At 42.4% G+C, this 21560-nt stretch overlaps 1 pseudogene; it reads right to left on the reverse strand.

Moving 5' to 3' along the window:
• Nucleotides 1-2944: 2944 nt before the first annotated feature.
• LOC113593824 (uncharacterized) lies at nucleotides 2945-3010 on the reverse strand (annotated as a pseudogene).
• Nucleotides 3011-21560: the final 18550 nt, after the last annotated feature.

Genomic DNA, 21560 nt, shown 5'->3' on the forward strand with positions numbered 1-21560 from the left:
TAACAAAACCCTTATGAAGTAGGTGCTCCCATTAGCTCCATTTTACAAATGAGGAAACTGAGACATGGAGAGGCTTATAAATTGCCCAAGATCACACACAGCTAAGGCTCCAGTAGGGATTTGAACTCAAGTGGTGTGACTGCAGATCCTGTGCACAACCACTGTGCTATTGTGGGTGCCAGGAGCATCTGAGAGGTGTACATCAGAAGCTCATATCTCAGTTCTGGGAGCTCAGCTGATTCAGATATTCAATGCATCCTTGGAGAAAGATTACCCAGACTTTGTAGAGACATAACATTACTAAGCCTTGAAGGATGGGGAGGATTTGAACATATAAATGTTGGCAGTGAGAGTGGAGGAAGAATTCAGGGAAAAGGAAAGAAAGGTTTCCAGGTTGAGAGCAGCATTAGTAAAATATGAAGCAGTGAACACACAGGATCTGAGGAAATAGCCGAGGTCAGTCTGGTTGTATCAGAATGTGTGAAAACATGGGAATGCAAGCTGATGCAGCCACTCTGGAAAACAGTATGGAGGTTCCTCAAAAAAGTAAAAACAAAACTACACTACTAAGCATTTATCCATGGGATACAGGTGTGCTGTTTTGAAGGGACACATGCACCCCCATGTTTATAGCAGCACTATCAACAATAGCCAAAGTATGGAAAGAGCCCAAATGTCCATCGATGGATGAATGGATAAAGAAGATGTGGCATATATATATATATATATATATATATATATATATATATAAAAAATGGAGTATTACTCAACAATCGAAAAGAATGAAATCTTGCCATTTGCAACTACGTAGATGGAACTGGACGGTATTATGCTAAGCAAAATTAGTCAGTCAGAGAAAGACAAAAATCATATGACTTCCCTCATATGAGGCCTTTTTTTAATTGAAAAAAATTTTTTTAACGTTTATTTATTTTTGAGACAGAGAGAGACAGAGCATGAACGGGGGAGGGGCAGAGAGAGAGGGAGACACAGAATCGGAAGCAGGCTCCAGGCTCTGAGCCATCAGCCCAGAGCCCGATGCAGGGCTCGAACTCACGGACCGCGAGATCGTGACCTGAGCTGAAGTCGGACGCTTAACTGACTGAGCCACCCAGGCGCCCCATCATATGAGGACTTTAAGAGGCAAAACAGATGAACATAAGGGAAGGGAAACAAAAATAATATAAAAACAGGGAGGGGGACAAAACAGAAGAGACTCATAAATATGGAGAACAAACAGGGTTACAGGAGGGGTTGTGAGAGGGGGGATGGGCTAAATCATTGTTGCACTATATGCTAACTAATTTGGATGTAAATTTTAAAAAATAAAAAAAAAATTTAAAAAAAAATGTGTGAAAACAAAGGAGTGGGAGAGGGCTGCAGGGACAATTGGGGCTAGACCTGAAAGGTGTGCTCCCAAAGATGATCTTTACCCACCCATTCCCTGCACTTTGCCAAACTGATGAGCTTATCACCAAAAATCACTCACAGAGAAACTTTGACACTAAAAATGAACAAATGAGAGAATTTTAAAAAAAAAGGTCACTTTCCCCCAAAGATGAGTAAGCACAAGAAAACTCAAGTTCCGTGTCCAGTTTTCTGCTTGTCAGCTATGACATTGTGAATAACCTTCCCAATGTTCCAGATCAGCTATACTTTGTCAAACTACTGGATAAATAAGCGTACATTTCATAGTAAAGATGGTAGATTCTTGGCAATAATTCCTGATAATTCTGAAGGGTTCTAGGCCTTCGTTAGAAACGGGGGTTTGACTTGCTGTTGTTGCTATGCAAAAGAAAAAATAATTCCAGTTACCTATTTTAGAATTGGTAGGGCCTTTTCAAACCATGTAAACTATGCCCACTTATTTTGCCAAAGAAGTAAAAAAAGTTTAAAGGTTAAATGGACTTACTCAAAGCCACCCAGAAAATCAATAGCAGAATCATTTTTTGAACACAAAATTTGGGGGAAGCAAAAAAAAAAAAATGCTTTTATTGCACATTCGTAAAATCTACATATAGAATGTATCCAGTGTTCTGTCCCACTCCTCATCCATGAATCTTTGAAATTTAGTTAAAACACAAAATCCCAACAAGAAGTTTTTAAAAATGTTGAACACAAATTTTATTTATACTTACAAAGTGGTCTTTGTAAATATATATTCCATGCTACAAAATAATTCAGTAGAGCTATTAAAATTAACTATAGCTGACTCTGAGCGCTTGTTCTGTGGCAAGCATCGTACTGAGCACTTCAAGTGCATTATCTCATGTCATGAGGACAACAACCCTCACAAAGGTACTACTGTGATCCTCATTATATGCTCGAGGAAACTGAGAGATTTAGTAACTTGCTCCAGCTTATATAGCTAGTGAGGACTGGTCTGGAGTCAGGCTGCCTGACACTGCTATTAACTGTTAAAATAACCTCTGTAGCTGTAGTGGATGACACTTGCCTGTACCAGTAAATTGAAATTGTCCAGCCAAGGTGTAGAAACTAGAAGATTTTCTGTAAAAAGTGTTACCTTTAACTGGGAGCCTCTGGGGAAATAACACTTCTAACAGAACTTCTTATCTCTATGCCACAGCCAACCATTTTTGCTGCAGTTTGCTGGAGAAACAGATGCCTGCAGTTTATCACCATCAGAATCCCAGTGGCCATTAATGACTGTTAGCAGCCTGCAGCCTGCCCAGTGCTGTGCCCGTCAAACATTGCCCCGCCATGAGTGGAGCCTGCTTGAGTAGCCTGGAAGCCTGGACAGAGGTCTAGGGTCTTGAGAAGCAGTACTTTGGCTTGCCTCAGGCCCCGCGTTCTGCCCCACCTGGCCTCACCTGTCATCCCACTGACCGCAGGCGCCATTCACTGTATTTAGGAAATGGCCTTTGGCTCTCCTGCTTCCTGTCTGTTCTACGGCCATTACCCTTCTTTTTTTTTTTTTTTTTTTTTAATTATGGAACGCTTCACAAATTCCTGTGTCACCCTTGTGCAGGGGCCATGCTAATCTTCTCTTGCCACTACCCTTCTTTGGACATCCATCAAGCATCCAGGACTGCTCTAAGCTTCCTACTTCCTCATGCACCTTCTTGACGCCTTCCAGTCCATCCTCCCCTCTGCTACCAGAATGATCCTCCAAACCTGATCATGTCAATCCTCTGTTCTGAACTCTGTGATGGCTTCAAGTTGCCTACAAAGTAGAAATCACACTCCTAAGCATGACATTCAATATCCTTCACAGTCCTTACCTTCTGGCACTCAACAAATATTTGGTCAATCAGTGAATGCTCTCTTCTTTAAAATCCTGTTAGCAAACATTCTTTCCACATGTTATTCAACAATCCAATTTATTAAGTATCCACAATGTGTTGAATTTTAAGAATTTACTGGGTTTTTTCCCCCATAGGATAACGGGATAACAGACATAGTTATGGACACAGAATCTGGAGACCTGGGTTCAAGTGCCACTCTGGCCCTTTCTCTGTATGTGGAAAGTAATTTTCTTCCTCTAGCCTCAGTTTCTCCATTTGTGTAAAAGAAAGTAGATCTACATGATCTCAAAGGCTCTTACAGCCCATGTCTGTACTGGTCCCTGATATTAGAATCCCTTGAAGGAGGAACCAAGAATGTTAGACCCTAGGCAGCCTAAAATGTGCGTCCCACAGCTGAATCCTGTGCTCAGCAGCTTCAAGACATCCTACTTTACCCATGTCCTCACTTCAGCATAGTCTCTCAGAATCTCCTGACTGGCCCTATACTAAATTATAGCACTGACATTCACATCTTCAGTGTATTAGACCTGGAGCTGAGACAGTGGAGCTCTTACAGACTTCAGCTATGATCTCATCTTCTGACCAAGATTTTTTTCTTGGCCTGTGATTGCTCAGCCCTAACGGGGGTGGGGAAGCAGGGAGCCCCTACTCCAGGAAGTACTGGTGCTCACTCAGCATACCATAGGTCTGAAATTGGAGCAGGAACTTGTGTGGACTGGCAGGAATCTTGTAGGCTCCTGTGGGAAAGAGAGGAAGAATCTAGGCAAGCCCAGGAGAAACAATCCTGAGAGCAAAGAGACCTGAAGAGATGGAAGGCAGCAGGGTTGGTGTAAGGGAGAACTCCTTTATTGAGAAGCTTCTGCATACCAGGCACTTCTAATCAGGGCTACCATTTTGCAAGGCAGGTATTATCCTATTTCCAAAGCTCAAAGAGATTCACTTTTCCAGAACCACATGACTGGGGAGTAGCTGTGGGATTCAAACCTAGGTCTTCAAAGATCTGTGTTTTTTCTTTCACACACCCTGAGAAGCATCTTGGAGGAACTTAGGAAGTCTTGAGAGTAAAGCTTGACCCTCAGGGAATACTTACCAGATGGTTCTTTCTAGGAAATGGGCAAAATACTAATGGGCTAATATTTCATCCCAAATGACCAGTACTAACCATGAGAAAAGGTAATGTTATAATCACCAAAGGAAATAGCTTTAGGTCATAAATGAATGTTGTCTTTTGGGGGGATGTAGAATGACATTGTTACTTCCTTGAACATGAATGTGACTAATAAACTAGGTGTGGTATCAGTCATCTTGTCCACACAGCTGTCTGGGTACGCTAATCTGTGGTTTGAGTCTCAGTTGCTGTCTGCCCAGTGGCGTGCTACACTCTAATCTCCTGGGTTCACAGTTAGCTTGACAGTTTTGCTGAGTCTGACTCACTTGCTCCCAGCCTCAATTGTTCTGTGCCAGTGCAGACTTCTTTTACAGTTGGCCTACTTAGAAACACAGGATGTTAGGGTTGGAAGGGAGCTACCTTAAAAGTCACCTAGTATAACCCCCTATCTTACAAATGAGTTCACGGGTCCCGGACGAGGTTTGGTGATATCTGAACTCGGGTGGGTTTAAGTGGGAAGCATGGTGGACCTCAGCAACATGGGCCTGTCTGACAGGAGGAGGAAGCTGGGATCAAGCAGCACTGGAGCTGGCCATACTAACACTGCTGCAGGATATGGGGGACCAGGGCACGGGGAGCAGACCCAGCCCCCTGGAAGAATGGGTTGGAAGAGGAAAACAGAGCGTCAGGATCCCAGCCAAGCAGTCTGGAGTTCAGGGCAAGGCTTCTGTCCCAGCAGGGAAATGTAGGGCTGAGTAAGGGAATTAGGCTGCAGGTCAGTTGTGAGGACTGGGCTGACATGGCAAGGAGGGGGATGGGTATGAAGAGAAAAGTCCTAACTCAGAGCCTACCAGGCAGTGCAGAGTTCACCAGAGCACAATAAAGTCCAGATTAGTGTCAGCACACACCACCCCCATGGTGGGTGGTAGCTGATGAACTTCTCACTCTTCAGGAAGGCTCCAGACTGCAAGCAACTCCATGCCATAGCTGGGAAACCAGGGAAGGCAGCCCTGAATTACTCCATCCATTCTGCATCCAGATGTCTCTTGGATATCCCTTTCCTCCATTTCTACTGTCATCATCCTGAGCCCTGGTCATCACTCCCCACCCCCCCGAATTACTGCAGTAGAATTTTATTCTACCTGCACTCTTTCTAAATATTCTTCTCATTGTCACCAGAGGCATGTTTCTATGACATGTGAGGTTGTCACTTGCTTTCTATACATGTTGGATGACCTGCCATGGCCTAGCAGCCTTTCTCAACTGGGCTTCCACGTGACCATCAACCCCTACAGAAAATTATTTAAGTCACTGTTTTCTCAGTTATCTCCCCAGGATGGTGCATAACTGGTATTGTTCTAGGTACAAAGGAAAGAAGTTCATTTGTACAGGGGATGCCTAAGGTCAAGTGGGCTTAGTTTTCTTTTTAATTTTTTTAATGTTTATTCAGTTTTGAGAGATAGAGAGTGTGAGCAAGGGAGGGGCAGAGAGAGAGGGGAGATACACAATCCAAAGCATGCTCCAGGCTCCGTGCTGTCAGCACAGAGCCTGATGTGGGGCTCAAACTCATGAACCGTGAGATCATAACCTGAGCCAAAGTCAGCTGCTCAACCGACTGAGCCACCCAGGCACCCCAAGAAGGTTTAGTTTTCTTGTGGAACCCTGGCTGAAGAAAGGCTGGTGAGAATACAGCCCAGATGTTGAAGCCTGGCACTCAAGGTCCCACACAGCCTCAGTCCAACTTCTCTGAGCCTCATTTCTTGCCCTCCCGACCATACGTCCCATGCTCTGACCATACCAAACTCTTCTCATTTCTCCATCATTTGATTTTGTTCACGTCTTAATGTTCTTCCTTCCATGTCTTCTTGGCCTTACAAAACCTTCACCTTCCTCCAAAGGCCAGCTCAGATGTCACCTCCTCTCTGAAGTGGTGCCTCTAAGACCCTTAAAGACTGATTAAATTATCCCCTCCTCTGTGTACCCTTATTTTGTGTATATGTGAGCCACTGTAGAGGACATTGTTCCTAGTGGAGGTTTACATCTCTGTGTGACCTACAAACTTAGACTTTCTGCACAGCAGGCCACATCCCCCATACTCCCCTGACCTGAATAGATGTTTATCAAAGTGAACAGCCCAGAGCTCCCTGGGTGATCAAAAACAATGCTGATTCTGGAACACAGGACTCTTGACTCTTATTGTGTATTGTTATTTGGCTTTCCACATGACACTAGATCAACTGTTAAACATGCCAATTTTAGATATGCAGGTTTGCATGGTAATAGTGTGGGCTGGGAGAAAACTTCTGGAATAATTACTGTCTGAGTGAGGGAGTAACAGCTGGTAGGTCCCACTATGAAGGCAGAGTGGAGCCCAAATGATGTCAAGTAAAGTACCAGAGGAGATTCCATCAGGAGTATGCATAGCACCAGCTTTATAATTTCTCTAGAAAAAAAGAGAAAGAAATGAAGGAGAAATCGTTGATGGTAGGGCTAAGTGAAGGCCACATATGTCGAGAACTGTGTCTGAAATGAGTCATCAAAGCTGAAATCTGATAATAAAGAGAAGGTACACTTGTATAGTGCAGAATGATGTCACATAAGTGATCTCATTTAATTCTCAGAATAACCCTGTGGTCGTGGGGGGTGGGGGGGTGGAGTGAAGGTGTTTGTAGTGTTGTTACAGCCTTTCCTTTACAGAGGAGACAATTAAGGCTCAGAAAGAAGTGACGTGTCAAACACCCACTGTCCTTAAGTGAGGCAGCTGGAACTAGAAGACAAGCTTGCCTGTCCCAGGTCCAGAGCCGCATTCACTTTGTTTAAGAACGGGGAGGCGGCTCCTCTGCTCTAAAAGCTGACGGCTTTTATAAAATCAAATAGGATGACATATAGAGGATTTTCTGAGCTGTGACTCAGAGGGACTCTCCATAAACTCAAGACTTTTCTAGGCTGTTTTCAGATGAAGATAGAAAACCATTAGTCAGCTGACTTGCAGGGAGTTGGCTGATACAGAGCAATTCTTGGCCTGAATTGGGCAAAACTCTGACTTGACTAAAGAATCTGGGACAGGACAGGAGAGCAGAGGGTGGTTTGTTTTTTACCTGCCTGTGGCTCCAGGGGGTATACAGGACAGTGGATGAGGGCCACTGCTGCTGCACTTTTTGGTCAGCTTGGCATGCAGAAAGTGTCCAGAAGCTGGAATGGATGAGCTGAGACCACAAGAGGTCGCTCAGCTGGTCTCTCCCTCTCAGACTTCTCCAGGAACCCTGAAAACTGTGAACTCTTAGAATCTAAATACCACTGACCAAAGCTCTGCGGATGATCCCTTCTGTAGTTGTTTAGCCTCTGTGGTATGTGTTTCCTGTCTCCCCAACAAAACCGTAAGGCCCTCAGGGGCACAGAGTTGATTTAAATAACTTTGTACTCCACTGTCTGGTGCTCTGAATATTTCAAACAAATCTCAGGAAATGGCCTTTTGGTTACAATAAAGATTTCAAGTTTATTAGAAACATCTTCTATATGACTCCATGGAATGAGATTCCTTGATTTGTCTTCCCTCTCCTTCAAAAGTTACCTAGATCATTTGTTTAATCCTCATCTATTCATTCTATGCCAGCATGTATTGAGGGTCCATTGTGCTAGGTGCTACTACATGTTAGGCCCTATGCTAGGTGCTAGGTACCTGGAGGGAAACAAGAGGTCACCCACCTTCATGGACGTTAGAGTTTAAGGTGACACAGTCTGGTGTGGTTGGAAGAGACTGAGGAGACTAATTCAACTGCCTCATTTGAGGTGAGAAAATGAAGACCCAGAGAAGGATAAAATGTCGCTGAAGGTCACATAGCCAGTCCATGGCAAAACCAGATAAAGAAAATAGTTCTACTTTTCAATTAAGATCCTGATCTGAAGTTATCCAGGGAGGCCAAAAAAAAAGACACATTATCTTCCTTCCCTTCAGTCCCAACTCAGTAAATCTCCTTCTTGGCTTCTTGATTGTTGGAGAAAGTTAGTATTTTCCTGCCCTGTCTGTTCTGGAACTAAGCATGGTCTGTTAGTAATAAACCAGAGTTTCCTCATTCTCTGGAAGTCTATCTTCTCTGTCCTTTGTAAACCCCCTTCTCCACAGAGGCTGTCAGTCTTATACCTGGAGCCCCAGGACCAGAAAAAACATGTTGCCAGAGTTTTACTTTTCAACAGGAAGCAGAAAATGCTAACTCTCTCTCAAAAAAAACACCATGAATTTCTGTTTCACAGATTGCTTTCCATATGTGGATGTTTACATTATACCAAGGGAGACAGAAAATGAACAATAAAAATAAGTGAAATACAACATATACTATGCTAATGACAAATGCTAAAGAGAAAAATAAAGCAGTGGAAGGAACTAGGAAATGTGGGGGGATGGATGTTGTCATTTCAGCTAAGGTGGCTAAGGAAGACCTCACTGAGAAAGTGACGTTAAAGACCAGAAGGAAGTGAAAAGGTGGCAATGCAGACATCTGGGGAAAGAGCGTTACAGGCAGAAGGAACAATGACAAAGCCATTGTTAGGGGTTGAATTGTGTCTCCCAAATGATATATTGGACTCCTAATCCTTGGTACCTGTGAAATTTGACCTTGTTTGGAAATAGAGACTTTGCAGATAGAGTCAAGTTAAGATGAGGTCATCAGAGTGGGCTCAGTCCAATATGAATGACTGGTGCCCTTATAAGAGGACACAGAGACACAGATATTTAGGAAGAGTGCCATGTAATGACAGAGTCAGAGGTGTGATGCAGCTGCAAGCCAAGGAATGCCAAGGACTGACAACTACCCTTAGAAACCAGGAAGAGGCAAGGAGTCCCCACTACAGGATTTAGGGGGAACATAGCCCTGATAACACTTGGATTTTTTTTAAGCTTACATATTTATTTTGAGAGACAGAGAAAGAGAGAGAGCGAGCACAGTGGGGGAGGGGCAGAAAGAGAGGGAGAGAGAGAATCGCAAGCAGGCTTGGCACTGCCAGTGCAGACCCCGACACGGGCTCGAACCCATGAACCATGAGATCATGACGTGAGCCAAAACCAAGTCAAACGCTTAAGTGACTGAGCCACTCAGGCACCCCAACACTTTGATATTTTAACTTCTAGCCTCCAGAACTGTGAGACAATAAATTTCTGTTGTTTTCAGCCACCTGGTTTGTGGAACTTTATTATGGCAGTCCTAGAAAACTCTTACAGCCATGGAGCAGGAATGTGCCTGGCATGTTGAAAAATATGGAGGCCATGTAGCAAAGATGAGAATAATGGGAATAACAGACGGTGTATCATGTAGTGCCTTATAGGTCAGAGAAGTGACATAATCTGACTTACCCTTTAACAGGTGTATATATAGTTATAACTGTGTGCTGTATTTATTTATGGCTGAATAGAAATGAATGGAAGAACCCAGATGATATTAAGTTAATGAAATAATCATAAGAAGTAGTGAGAAAGGTACCCAACTGTGTAAATACTAATATTTATAATTCAATTTTTCATTTGCTCTTTAGGTCTATTTTAATCAATAGTGTTGGTGCATAGCTAATTTTAAAAGGACGAAATTTTTCTTTTCTTTTTTTTTAACGTTTATTTATTTTTGAGAGAGAGACAGAGACAGAGTAGGAGCAGGGGAGGGGCAGACAGAGAGGGAGACACAGAATCTGAAGCAAGCTCCAGGCTCTGAGCTGTCAGCACAGAGCCCCATGGAGGCCGGGGGTGGGGAGGGAGGGGCTAGAACTCATGAACTGCAAGATCATGACCTGAGCCTAAGTCAGATGTTTAACCAACTGAGCCACCCAGGCACCCCTTTATTTTCAAAAGCAGATAATTAGGTGGCAAAGTGTGGACTCTCTTACCGGACCTCAGTTGACCACGCTAGTGGCCACCTGGGTTTAGACCATAATCACATGACACAAAACAGAAGTCTCCAAATATCAGTCTCAGTTGCCCTTATTCTCTGCCACCTTGTAGGCCCAGTGCATGCAGCCAACTGTTGCAGTCTCTCTAGATTCCCACGAAACATGGTCTGACCAGGCTTCCTCCTGGGTCAGATGTCTACTCCTAAGCCCATCAACCATGGCTGAAGACTGGGTCATTTTGAGTGGAAAACTGCTCTCCTCCCAAGGCTGTGGATGCTTTATTTTCTAAGAAGAGGATGTGAAAGTAGGAGGGATATGAAGGGCATCTCTAGCACAAAATCCCTCAGCTGTAACATTTCAGAAGAAATCTTCAACTTTTTTTTAAAATTTTATTTTAATGTTTATTTATTATTGAGAGACAGAGAGAGACAGAGCATGAGCATGGGAGGGACAGAGAGAGGGGGAGACACAGTATCCGAAGCAGGCTCCAGGCTCTGAGCCGTCAGCACAGAGCCTGATGCAGGGCTCAAACCCACAAACCGTGAGATCATGACCTGAGCTGAAGTTGGACAGTTAACCGACTGAGCCACCTGGGCACCCCTGAAATCTTCAACTTTGAAGCAAATGGTCAGTTTTGAGTTCCTCTTCTGCTATGCATTAATTGTCTGACCTTGAATGCAGTCAGTTCAAGTTTTGAGTTGTTTCCTCAACTGAAAAATACAGATAATACTCCTACTTCAAAGGGTTGTTTTCATTCACTTACTTAAAAAAATAACTTTAGGGACACCTGGGTGGCTCAGTCAGTTAAGTGTTGACTTCAGCTCAGGTCATGATCTTGCGGTCTGTGAGTTTAAGCCCTGCATCAGGCTCTGTGCTGACAGCTCAGAGCCTGGAACCTGCTTTGGACTCTGTGTCTCCCTCACTCTTTGCCCCTCCCCCACTTGTGCCCTGTCTCTCTTGCTCCCTAAAATAAACAAACATTAAAAAAATTTTTTTTAAATAATGTTACATTTTTTGAGATAGGCAATGGCCTAGGCACCAGAAATATGGAAATAAAAGATACAGGCCCTGCTGCAGGGAGGCTCACAAGGTAGTGAAGGAGGCAGGTAAGAAAGCAAATAATTACAGTTCTAGGTACTCTGCCCTGAGGGAGAGCAGCACACCTGGGTTAGGTGTTCTCTTTGCATGCCCCCATCATGGGAGGTATATCTGTGTGTGTGTGTGTGTGTGTGTGTGTGTGTGTGGTGTGTTTGGTGTGCATGTGGTATGGACCAAACAGAAGAGGAAGGACAGTTGGGAACACTTCCAGAGGGAAAGCTGGGTGGCAGCTTGACAGACAGGTAGGCATTACTGGGAAATAAAGGTGGGGAGGGGAAGTATGTCCAGGTAAGGAAGACAGCACATGTTGAATCACAAATATATGAAAGAGACTGGCCATTTTGCTCATGGAAGAGCAGGGCTGAAGTAAAAAACAGCATCTGTCAATGAGTGAGGCAGGAACTCCGGTGTGGTGGCTAGGAGTGAAGCTGGAGAGGAAAGCGAGGCTCTGATTGTGGAGAAAGAAATGAAAGATTGTGTGGTTAAGCTCTCTGAGAGCCAAGAGTGCCGCATGCAGTAACAGTGGCAAACACTCATAGTGCCATAATGCAGGCTAAATTCTTTCATGAATTTACCCCTATGAGTCAAGTAATGTTATCTTCATTTTGCAGGTTATTATTTGAGTAATTTTCCCAGGCTCACACGATGTCTTAGTTTAGGTTCCACCAGAAGCCAACCTTGAGAAAAGGATTCAAGTACAAGCAGCTTTTGGGAAAGTGGGGCTGACCCCACGAAACACAAGATGGGGAGAAGGGAAATTAGTGACAAGAATCCGGGAAGATGTGTGCTATCAAGCAGGTTACCACCAAGGACAACTGGAGTTCAGTCTCATTGGGGAATTTTGGAAGACAGTGAGGAATACTCTTAAGAGTTATTCTCACCTGGGAATGCAAGCTGGTGCAGCCACCCTGGAAAACAGTATGGAGGTTCCTCAAAAAACTAAAAATAGAACTATCCTACAACCCAGCAATTGCACTACTAGGCATTTATCCATGGGATACAGGTGTGCTGTTTCGAAGGGACACATGCACCCCCATGTTTATAGTAGCACTATCCACAATAGCGAAAGTATGGAAAGAGCCCAAATGTCCATCGATGGATGAATGGATAAAGATGATGTGGTATATATATACAATGGAGTATTACTCAGCAATCAAAAAGAATGAAATCTTGCCATTTGCAACTTCGTGGATAGAACTGGAGGGTATTATGCTAAGTGAAATTAGTCAGTCAGAGAGAGACAAAAATCATATGACTTCACTCATATGAGGACTTTAAGAGAAAAAAAGATGAACATAAGGGAAAGGAAACAAAAATAATATAAAAACAGGGAGGGGACAAAACAGAAGAGACTCATAAATATGGAGAACAAACTAAGGGTTATGGGAGGGATTGTGGGAGGGGGGATGGGCTAAATGGATACGGGGTATTAAGGAATCTAGTCCTGAAATCATTGTTTCACTATATGCTAACTAATTTGGATGTAAATTTTCAAAAATAAAAAATAAAATTATAAAAATAAATAAATAAATGTTAAAAATTAAAAAACAAAAAAAGGAAAACCTATTAATGTATCTCATTAAAATGAGATGTTATTGATTGTAATACACCAAATTTAATATACCACTAAGAAAGAAAAACTTTTCCATTCTAATACTCTCACAGACTATTAATTATAAGATGTATTCTAACTTCAGAAATGTTGAAATGTGACAAAAGTGTATCTTGAAAGATATTAAGTAATAATTAAAATGAATACTCGAACAATCTATCAAAAAACAAAAAGAGTTACTCCCACCAAGGGGCACCAGTTGGCTCAGTTGGTTATGCGTCCAACTTCGGCTCAGGTCATGATCCTGTGGTTTGTCGAGTCTGAGCCCCACATCCGGCTCTGTGCTGATAGCTCAAAGCCTGGAGCCTACTTCAGATTCTGTGTCTCCCTCTCTCTGCCCCTCTCCTGCTTGCTCGTGCTCTAACACACACGGTCTCTCTCTCTCTGAAAAGTAAATAAATATTAAAAATTAAAAAAAAAAAGTTATTCCCACCGAGAGGTGAGGAAGCTAGGGTATCTCACCAGTCTCCATCATTGTTTGAGGACTGTTGCTCAGGATGTTAACTCTGGCTTTCCTAGCTCCTCTGCACAAGGGCCAAGTGCATTCTTTATACAATGAGTTGTAGGTACTCTCAGTAAACAGACTTTGGAGTGTAGAAGTGAGATCAAGAGATTATGAGTAGGATGCTGAAAGTGTCCTATCACAAGATCTAAGTGGGGAAGCCAGGGTCTTGCCCCATGAAGTCTGGCTCAGGTTTTAGCAACAATATTATACTGCTGCCCAAATGCAAGTTTATATCTATATCATCTATATCTATATCTATGTCTGTATTCATAGTAATACAGTACTTTTCAGAAAACATAATATTGTGGCTAGACGAGAGGGAGCCCATTGTCCTAGTCAATGACTGGCATATAACAGATCTTTGATGGATATTTGTGAATGAATTCTTTAAAATTCAATGCAAGTTAGTCATTCAGTGTTATCCAGGTGAAAGCCTCTGGCTAGAAATCAAGAAGTGCGGATTGTAGTCTGGGCTCTGCCACTAGTTTGGGGACCTCAAGGAAGCCAGTTAGTCTCATTAAGCTTTACTTTTCTCATTTTGAAATCTTGTTTTACTACTTGCCCACCTGTCTGTACATAGAACGGTTGTGAACTGATCATGGCTATGAAAAACAGACTACAGCAGACTGAGAAGTAATCCTGTATCTCAGTCTTTGGATTGGATCAGGGCGAAGTTACTTGTTGGCCTTTTGGCTTCCCAGGACCACCTACGATGGGTCCATCAGCTATATCAGAGCTCTTGGAGGCAAATAACAGGACCCAACTCTGGCTATTTTAATCAGAACAAGAATTTGAGAGATATCAGGAAAATCACAGAATTAGCAGGAGGGCTAGGACATCAAGCTTGGAAAATGGACATGAACCAAAGGAGACCATCTCAGGAGACAGAAAGACTATATCACAGAAACATCTCCATTAAGATGCTGCTGCCACTCCCACTGAGCAGTGGGCACCAATGCAACCACCAGCACAAATTCTAAACTGTCCCTGTTTCTTGGGCAGGAGCATCAGCGGGATCAAGCTTAGGTCATATGCTTGCATTCCAGCTGCCAGGAATCTAGAAGGGCAACTGTCTGACCTCTTTGCCAAATTCCATAAGGGGAAGACACACTCTGCCTCCCATGAGACCCATATTTCATGTGATGGCCATTCCCTCAAATGTAGGAAGGGGGCTTGGGTGCTAGGCAGCCATAAAAAATTTGATCCTTGACAAATATCCTGTCTAAGGTACTCAAAAGTCCCATTCAAGTTAGGATACGGAGAAAGTAAGGATACTGGTTTAAAACTGGAAAGCTAAGATTAGGTCATGAGACTTTTTATTTACTAAAATCAGTTCGAGGTACAGGGTACAAAGATGACTAAGACAGGGGCGCCTGACTGGCTCAGTTGGTAGAGCATGCGACTCTTGATCTTGGGATTGTGAGGTCAAGCCCTGAGCTGGACATAGAGCTTACTTTAAAAAAATAAAATTAAAAATAAAAAGATGACTAAGACACAGGTGCTGGCCTCAAGGTGCTGTATGCAGGTAGGGAGGAAAGATAAATAAAATGTAAGGAAAGGCTATAACTGAGTACAACAAAGTAGAAAGAGAACATAGAACAAAGGGTTAATGCTGGGGATCGTGTGGGTGGTCAGGAAAGCTTTTACAGAAAAGATGAGTCTAGAAGGGTAGAAAGGGAGTGGAAGAAAGAGCATCAGAGCAGAGCCATCTTTGGTGTGGGTTAATCTTCTTGATTAGCCAGAATCTGGTTCTGGTATTTCCTGCTTAGTCCTTTCCTACTGCCATCAACCACAACACATATGCTACTACAGTTAAGGTCTAAACTTAGTAAGGTCTAAGTGTTATTAGGGTATTGTCAGAGCCAAGTTTTTCTTCCTTTGCTCTCCCCTAAATCTCTGGTGCATAGTAGTATTGGCACAAGCTTATTGCTGCTTCTGCTGTTTTTAGCTATTTTAGATGCAACCAACCATATACTCGTCAGACCTGGGTTTAAATAATGGCACAGCCATTTTCTAATTATAATACCTCTCTGAGCCTCAATCTCCTCACAGGTAAAATGAATCAAAACTACTTGCCTTCCAGGACTGTTTGGGAATTAACTGTGATGATGTTTGTAAAGTGCCATCACTCAGCAGTTAGTAGATTGCTGGTTCAAGGAAGTTCTCTGCAAGTCTGGTGATGACAAGCATTCCTCTCTGTTCTTCCTCTTTGACCTAAGTAGTTTCACAATGCAGCCAAGTAGATCACAAGAAGGAAATGTCTTCTGGGAGGGAGATGGCCCACGAGTTGGGTCAAAAATGTGAGAATATTGGTGTGAGGAAGGAACAGATACGAAGTTCCTCTTGAGCTCTCAGCCCTTTCCAATGCCTGGCTCCATGGTGGGTCTGAGGGGCTGGTGGTTATTGGACTTGAGGAAGGTTTTCCAACCCCTGAAGAATGATTTTGAAAACAGCCCTTCTGGCACTAGGGATATTTGCCTGTGCCCAATAGGAGAAGTAAACGATTTACCCAGATGTGGGTTTGATCAGGCTCCCTTCTCTCTCAAGATCAGGCCACAGAACTCAGAAGTGTGGAGAACAGCACACCTATTAACTGACCATGTTTACATACTGTTCTTGCAGAGCATTTGGAAATGGGGACAATATAACAGGTTGAATAACACTGATGGAGTCACACTGTGTCCTTTCAGAATAATAAGCATGATACTTGAGGGGAATTTGCTACTGGCTGAAGCAGTTTAATAAATGGGGCAGATCCAGATGTGGAAATGCTATGTGGCTTGGAACAGACACCCAATTATGTGAAGTATGAATTTAGATCTCCTTTCTGAAATTCCTGGTGTATATTTCATTAGTCTCGTCTTACTAATAAACAATAGTGTTCTGTCTTGGACTTCTAGGTAAATTCTGATCATTCATTCATTACACAGCTGTATATTGAGTACTTGCCACATGCCAGGCATTGTGAGGTGTGTATAAGATCTTGTATTTGATTCTGAAGAAAGGAGAGAGGATTGTTTTATAAAAATTCAGAGTGCTTCTCCCTTCAAACATTATTTGTGGAGAAGTGTAAATGTCTCCCCTATCTGCCTATGGAGGAAATAATTTCATGTAGAATGGCTTAGTTCCTGTGTGCATCTCATCTCATCTGGGGGTAGGCTCAGGAATGGGAGGGATTGAGCAGCAGAGCATGTTGCTATGGTAACTTGGCATCAGCACACCTTTAGCTCCTTTGTGTCGCCCCCATATTACCTTTATAACTAGTGTTTCAGAGCATGGAAAGCTTTTCTTAATTTCCACACAGCCAGTGATGAAAGCATTTTCCAAGGCACTAGGCAAAGGGAGGGTGCTTTCTTTTTAAGGCTGAGGCTCTGCTCATGCTGTTTCCGAAGCCACAGTATAGATCCAAGATGCAGACTCTCTTGTTTTTTTTTTGGAAGATTTCACTTTCAAATCCCTTTCACGCATGTTATCTCGATTTTTATTGCCACATATTTTTAACCTTACACAGTCCAAAAGGTAAAGAAAATGAACCCGCTAAACATTTATGCTTCAAAATAACCATGTGAGGTAGGGACTGGTATCCCCATTGTACAAACAGAAGAACTAAAACTCAGACTTTCCATAATGTGCCCAAGGTTACATTATTAGAAATGGCAGGATGAGGAATGCAACCAGGACTTTAGATCCCAAATCCAATGTCTTTCTGTTATACCTCAACTGACTCCCAATCTCTTTCAGCCTTTGTTACTTTATAAAAATACAGATGTATATAAAATAGCAACCAGTTTACGCTTTGCTTTAAAAAAAAACTTTATTGAAGTATTCTGTATATTTCATAGCATTCAATCATTGTGAACATACAGCTCAATGATTTTTTCCCCTAAATATGCCAGTGGGTTTTTTTTTTTAATGTTTATTTATTTTGAGAGAAAGAGAGCACATGTGTGTGAGCAGGGGAGGGGCAGAGAGAGAAAGGGAGAGAGAGAATCTCAAGCAGGCTCTGCACTGTCAGCACAGAGTGAGATCATGATCTGAGCCGAGATCAAAGTCAGATACTTAACCGACTGAGCCACCCAGGTGCCCCAGTTCAATGATTAAAAAAAAATTTTTTTTGCAACAGTTTTATTAAGATATAACTCACATATCACGTGTTCTATCCATTTACAGTATAAAAGTCAATGGTTTTTAGTATATTCATATACTACAACCAATTTCGGGACATTTTTATCTCAAACCCTCATTTTTATCTCGAATCCTCTATCGGTAACCCACCAAACCTCAGATTCTCTCCACCACCCTGCCCTAAACAACCATTAATCTAGTTTCTGTCTCTATGGATTTGCATTTTTGGACATTACACATAAAAGGCATCCTATAATATGTGGTCTTTTGTGACTAGCTTCTTTCACTTAGCATAATGTTTTGAAGGTTCATCCATGCTGAAGCATGCAACAGTAATTCATTCCTTTTTGTGGCCAAATAATATTCCATTAGATACACGACGTTTTGTTTATCCATTCATCCGTCGATGGACATTTGGGCTGTTTCTCCCTTTGGACTAGTGTGAATAATGCTGCTATGAATATTTGTGTACAAGTTTTTGTGTGGGCATATGTTTTCATTTCTCTAGGAGTAAAATTGCTGGGTCAAATTTCACTCCTGTCTATCTAGGAATAATTTTACATTCTGACCAACACTATGAGATTCCAGTTCTTCTCCACACCCTCACCAAAGTTGGCATGCTTTGCTTTTTTCACATAACATTATTTCTTAGTTACATTTCCATATCCACATGGTTGTCATTTTTAATGGGTATCCGCAGTGTTCCAAAGCAGTTACTTTGATGTTGTTAAAGGATTACTTTAAAGTTGAGGATTTATATTGTTTTCTGTTTTATGCTATTGTAAGTAGTAGAACTAGGATCTGTGCCACTTACTTCTTTTTTCCCTTACTTTATTTCCTCGAGGTACATTCCGGAGTGGAACAAAGGGCTCACACAGCACTATTGCTGCTTCCCGGGTTACCCTGCAGAGGTTGACTGTGTATAAAATGCCACTTGCCAAGCTCATTCCTGCCTACTTCCCCATAGCCTCTGCCAACACAGGGCTTTATTGCTTTATCACTGTGCATTAATAATATAGGTATATGATAGAGCTTTGAGGTTGTTTTGAGTGGCATTTCTTTTGCTGTTAGTAAACTTACAGTATGTGAAGGGCCATCACATAGTCACTGTAACTGAGTCATTGATCCAAAGAGGCCAGGTAGTATAGGAAAATTTAGGGGTGGAAGCAAGGGGTAGCAGATGGAGAGTAAAAGGATTCTCTGGGTTTGGGGACATGGGTTCAGTTATGTTTGATAGGGTGGTTGTAGCCTCAGCCATAGAAAAGAATGCTGCCTAAATGGTCAGCTGATTTAGACAACTGAATTTTCCCCTCATTCACCCCCTCTCATGGTTCTGCCCTTCCCTCTCTGACCATTCCTTCTCAGTCTCAGTTGAGAGTTTATTTTCTTTTGTCTACCTCTTAGAGATTGGTATTCCCCAGGATTTCATTCTCAGGATTCTTCTTTTTTTTATTTAACACTCTGGGCAATCTCATCTACTCCCAGGGCAATAATGACTATGTAAATGCTGGAAACTCCCAAATCTTTATCTCCCATTTCAGATTGAATTTTCCATGTGCTTATCTAACTTCCAACTGTACATCTCTATTTGAATGGCCCTAGGCATCTCAAGCATAGTATTTCTGCCTCCAGCCACTTGTTTTTTCCCCATATCTCTGTCTATCATGACAGCAACCCAGTCACCCAAGTCAGAAACCTGGAAGCCACTCCAAACTCCTTCTCTAGCCTACATATTTCTAAATATCACTCAAGTACCTCTTCTTTTGTCCAAACCTATTACACTAACTTGATTTGTGTTTTTATTTCTCCAAATAATTGTAGCATTGTTACATGTATTAGTTAGGGTTCTGTTGGTTGTAATTGTGTCACTTTAGGAAGGAAAATTAAAAGATTTATTGAATGACTACATGTATGTAATGAAAGAAGGGACTGGGCAATCACTGTGGAAAGGCAGGCTCTAGGGCGGTTCTAGGGACCCGGGAGCAAGCAGGTAGCCCACAGAACTTCTCTGGAGGGTCTGCTATAGATGTGACTTGGTTGCAACAATCCTCAGCCTCTGAATCTCTCAGTTCAAACTAGTACATTTCTGGGGAGTCTGGAGACCAACAAAGATCAAAAAGATGGAGAGGCTGAGTCATGTGATGGAAACACAACTGCTGGAAAACGGCTTTCATGTATTAGAGGCAATTATCAGAGAAAAAGAAAGGGCATGAGATAGTCAGTCTTTCCAGAAGTTATTTACTATATTGCCACAATTTCTGAACTGATCACCATGCCTCTAGTCTTACCCTCCACCAATCTCCTTCTGCTAGAGTAATCTTCCAAAATACAAGCCCAAGAGAAAAGAGAGGTAGTGGGGAAAGTAAGGGCATGAAATCTGCATTCGGCTCTTGCTAAGTCTGGGACTTTGGGCACTAATAACCATCATCTATCTATTTGAGTCCCTATTCTTTGCCAACACGGTGTAGGCACTTAATATATATTATTTCTACCCCTTGTGACAGCTCTGTAAGGTGAATATTATCATTACTGTGCAAAAGAGGACACTGAGATTCTGAAAAATTTAATAAACTTGTCCTAGGATAAGTAGCAGAATCTACCATGTGACTCAAGGCATTTATTAATTTATTACTGTGCTATACTCTCTCTCTCCCCCCCCCCAAATAAATAAACAAGCATTCGAAAAATAATAATCAAACAGTTGCCGGACATGGCCAGCCCATTGTGATCTTTCTAGTTTCAACTCTTTCTACTCCCCCACATGCATCGAACACTCCAGCGACACTGAACCATTAAAAAAAACGGACTCTTGTGCCAAATTTCCTTTTGTCTTCCTCTGTTCTAGCCACTGCCTCTTTTTTCTTTCTACTTCCTCCTCATAAAAGTCATCTCTTTCTGTGTCACGATCCCATCTTTATTTTTTTTTTAAATAGTGACAGTCTTCTTCCTAAAACTTGCGTTATTGCAAGCTTCCCAGAAAGCTGTGTACTGTTACCCGTAACAAGGGAAGTCCTGCCCTTCCTTTTGCCAATTGTACTGAGCCCTTTCAGTCACCAGGCTGTCTGGAACCTTAGTGGCCATGTGCAATGTCCCTGCAGGTTTGCAGTCACGGTCACGCTGAAGCTACACACAGGGCTAGAGTATCCCAGTTACACCCTCGGGAATGATTATGGAGTATGAAGTTACTCGGGCTGGTGTGCCCCTTGAGCTCCAGCTTGAGGAAGGTGTGGGGACCTCTAATATATTCAGGAAATCATTTACCTGACAGGCATCAGAGAGATCTGAATCCTATCCTTTCACTTAGAGAAGCCGCATGGCTTAGTGGAAACTGCTAACTTTAGAGTCAGGACTTGGCTTTGAGCCCACTTACCTGGCTGGCTGCTCTTTTGACAAACCACTAATATCTGTAAGCCTCTGGATCTTCAACTTTAGAATAACATTAGCCCTCTTCCACTTACCTTATAGGGTAGATGTAAGTTTTTTTAAAGCATGTAAAAATACTGCTTCTTATTGGGCATTAACTATGCACCAAGAAGAGGTAGGTACGTTTCTCCTATTTTATACATGGTTTATACAGGTTCAGGAACCTGTCACAGAGTCACTCTGCTAACACATGGAGAATCAGGATTAAAACCCAGGTGTTTTGTTTTGTTTTGCTTTGTTTTGTTTGTGTTTTAGTTTGAGAGAAAGAGAGAGCATGCAGAGGGCAGGGGTAGAGGGAGAGTGAGAGAGAATCTCAAGCAGACTCCATATCCAGCCTGGAGCCCAATGAGGAGCTCCATCCCACAACCCTGGGATCATGACCTGAGCCAAAATCAGGAATCAGATGCTCAACCAACTGAGCCACCCAGATGCCCCTTAAACCCAAGTATTTCTGACTATGTTGTTCTTGTTGTTTTTCTTCTTTAATTATACCAGACTGACACTCATGAAACATGCAATCTGAAAACATTTTAGCAGGAAAAGCAAAGT

This window comes from Acinonyx jubatus, chromosome D1, assembly GCF_027475565.1.
Source record: "Acinonyx jubatus isolate Ajub_Pintada_27869175 chromosome D1, VMU_Ajub_asm_v1.0, whole genome shotgun sequence".
Taxonomy (NCBI): domain Eukaryota; kingdom Metazoa; phylum Chordata; class Mammalia; order Carnivora; family Felidae; genus Acinonyx; species Acinonyx jubatus.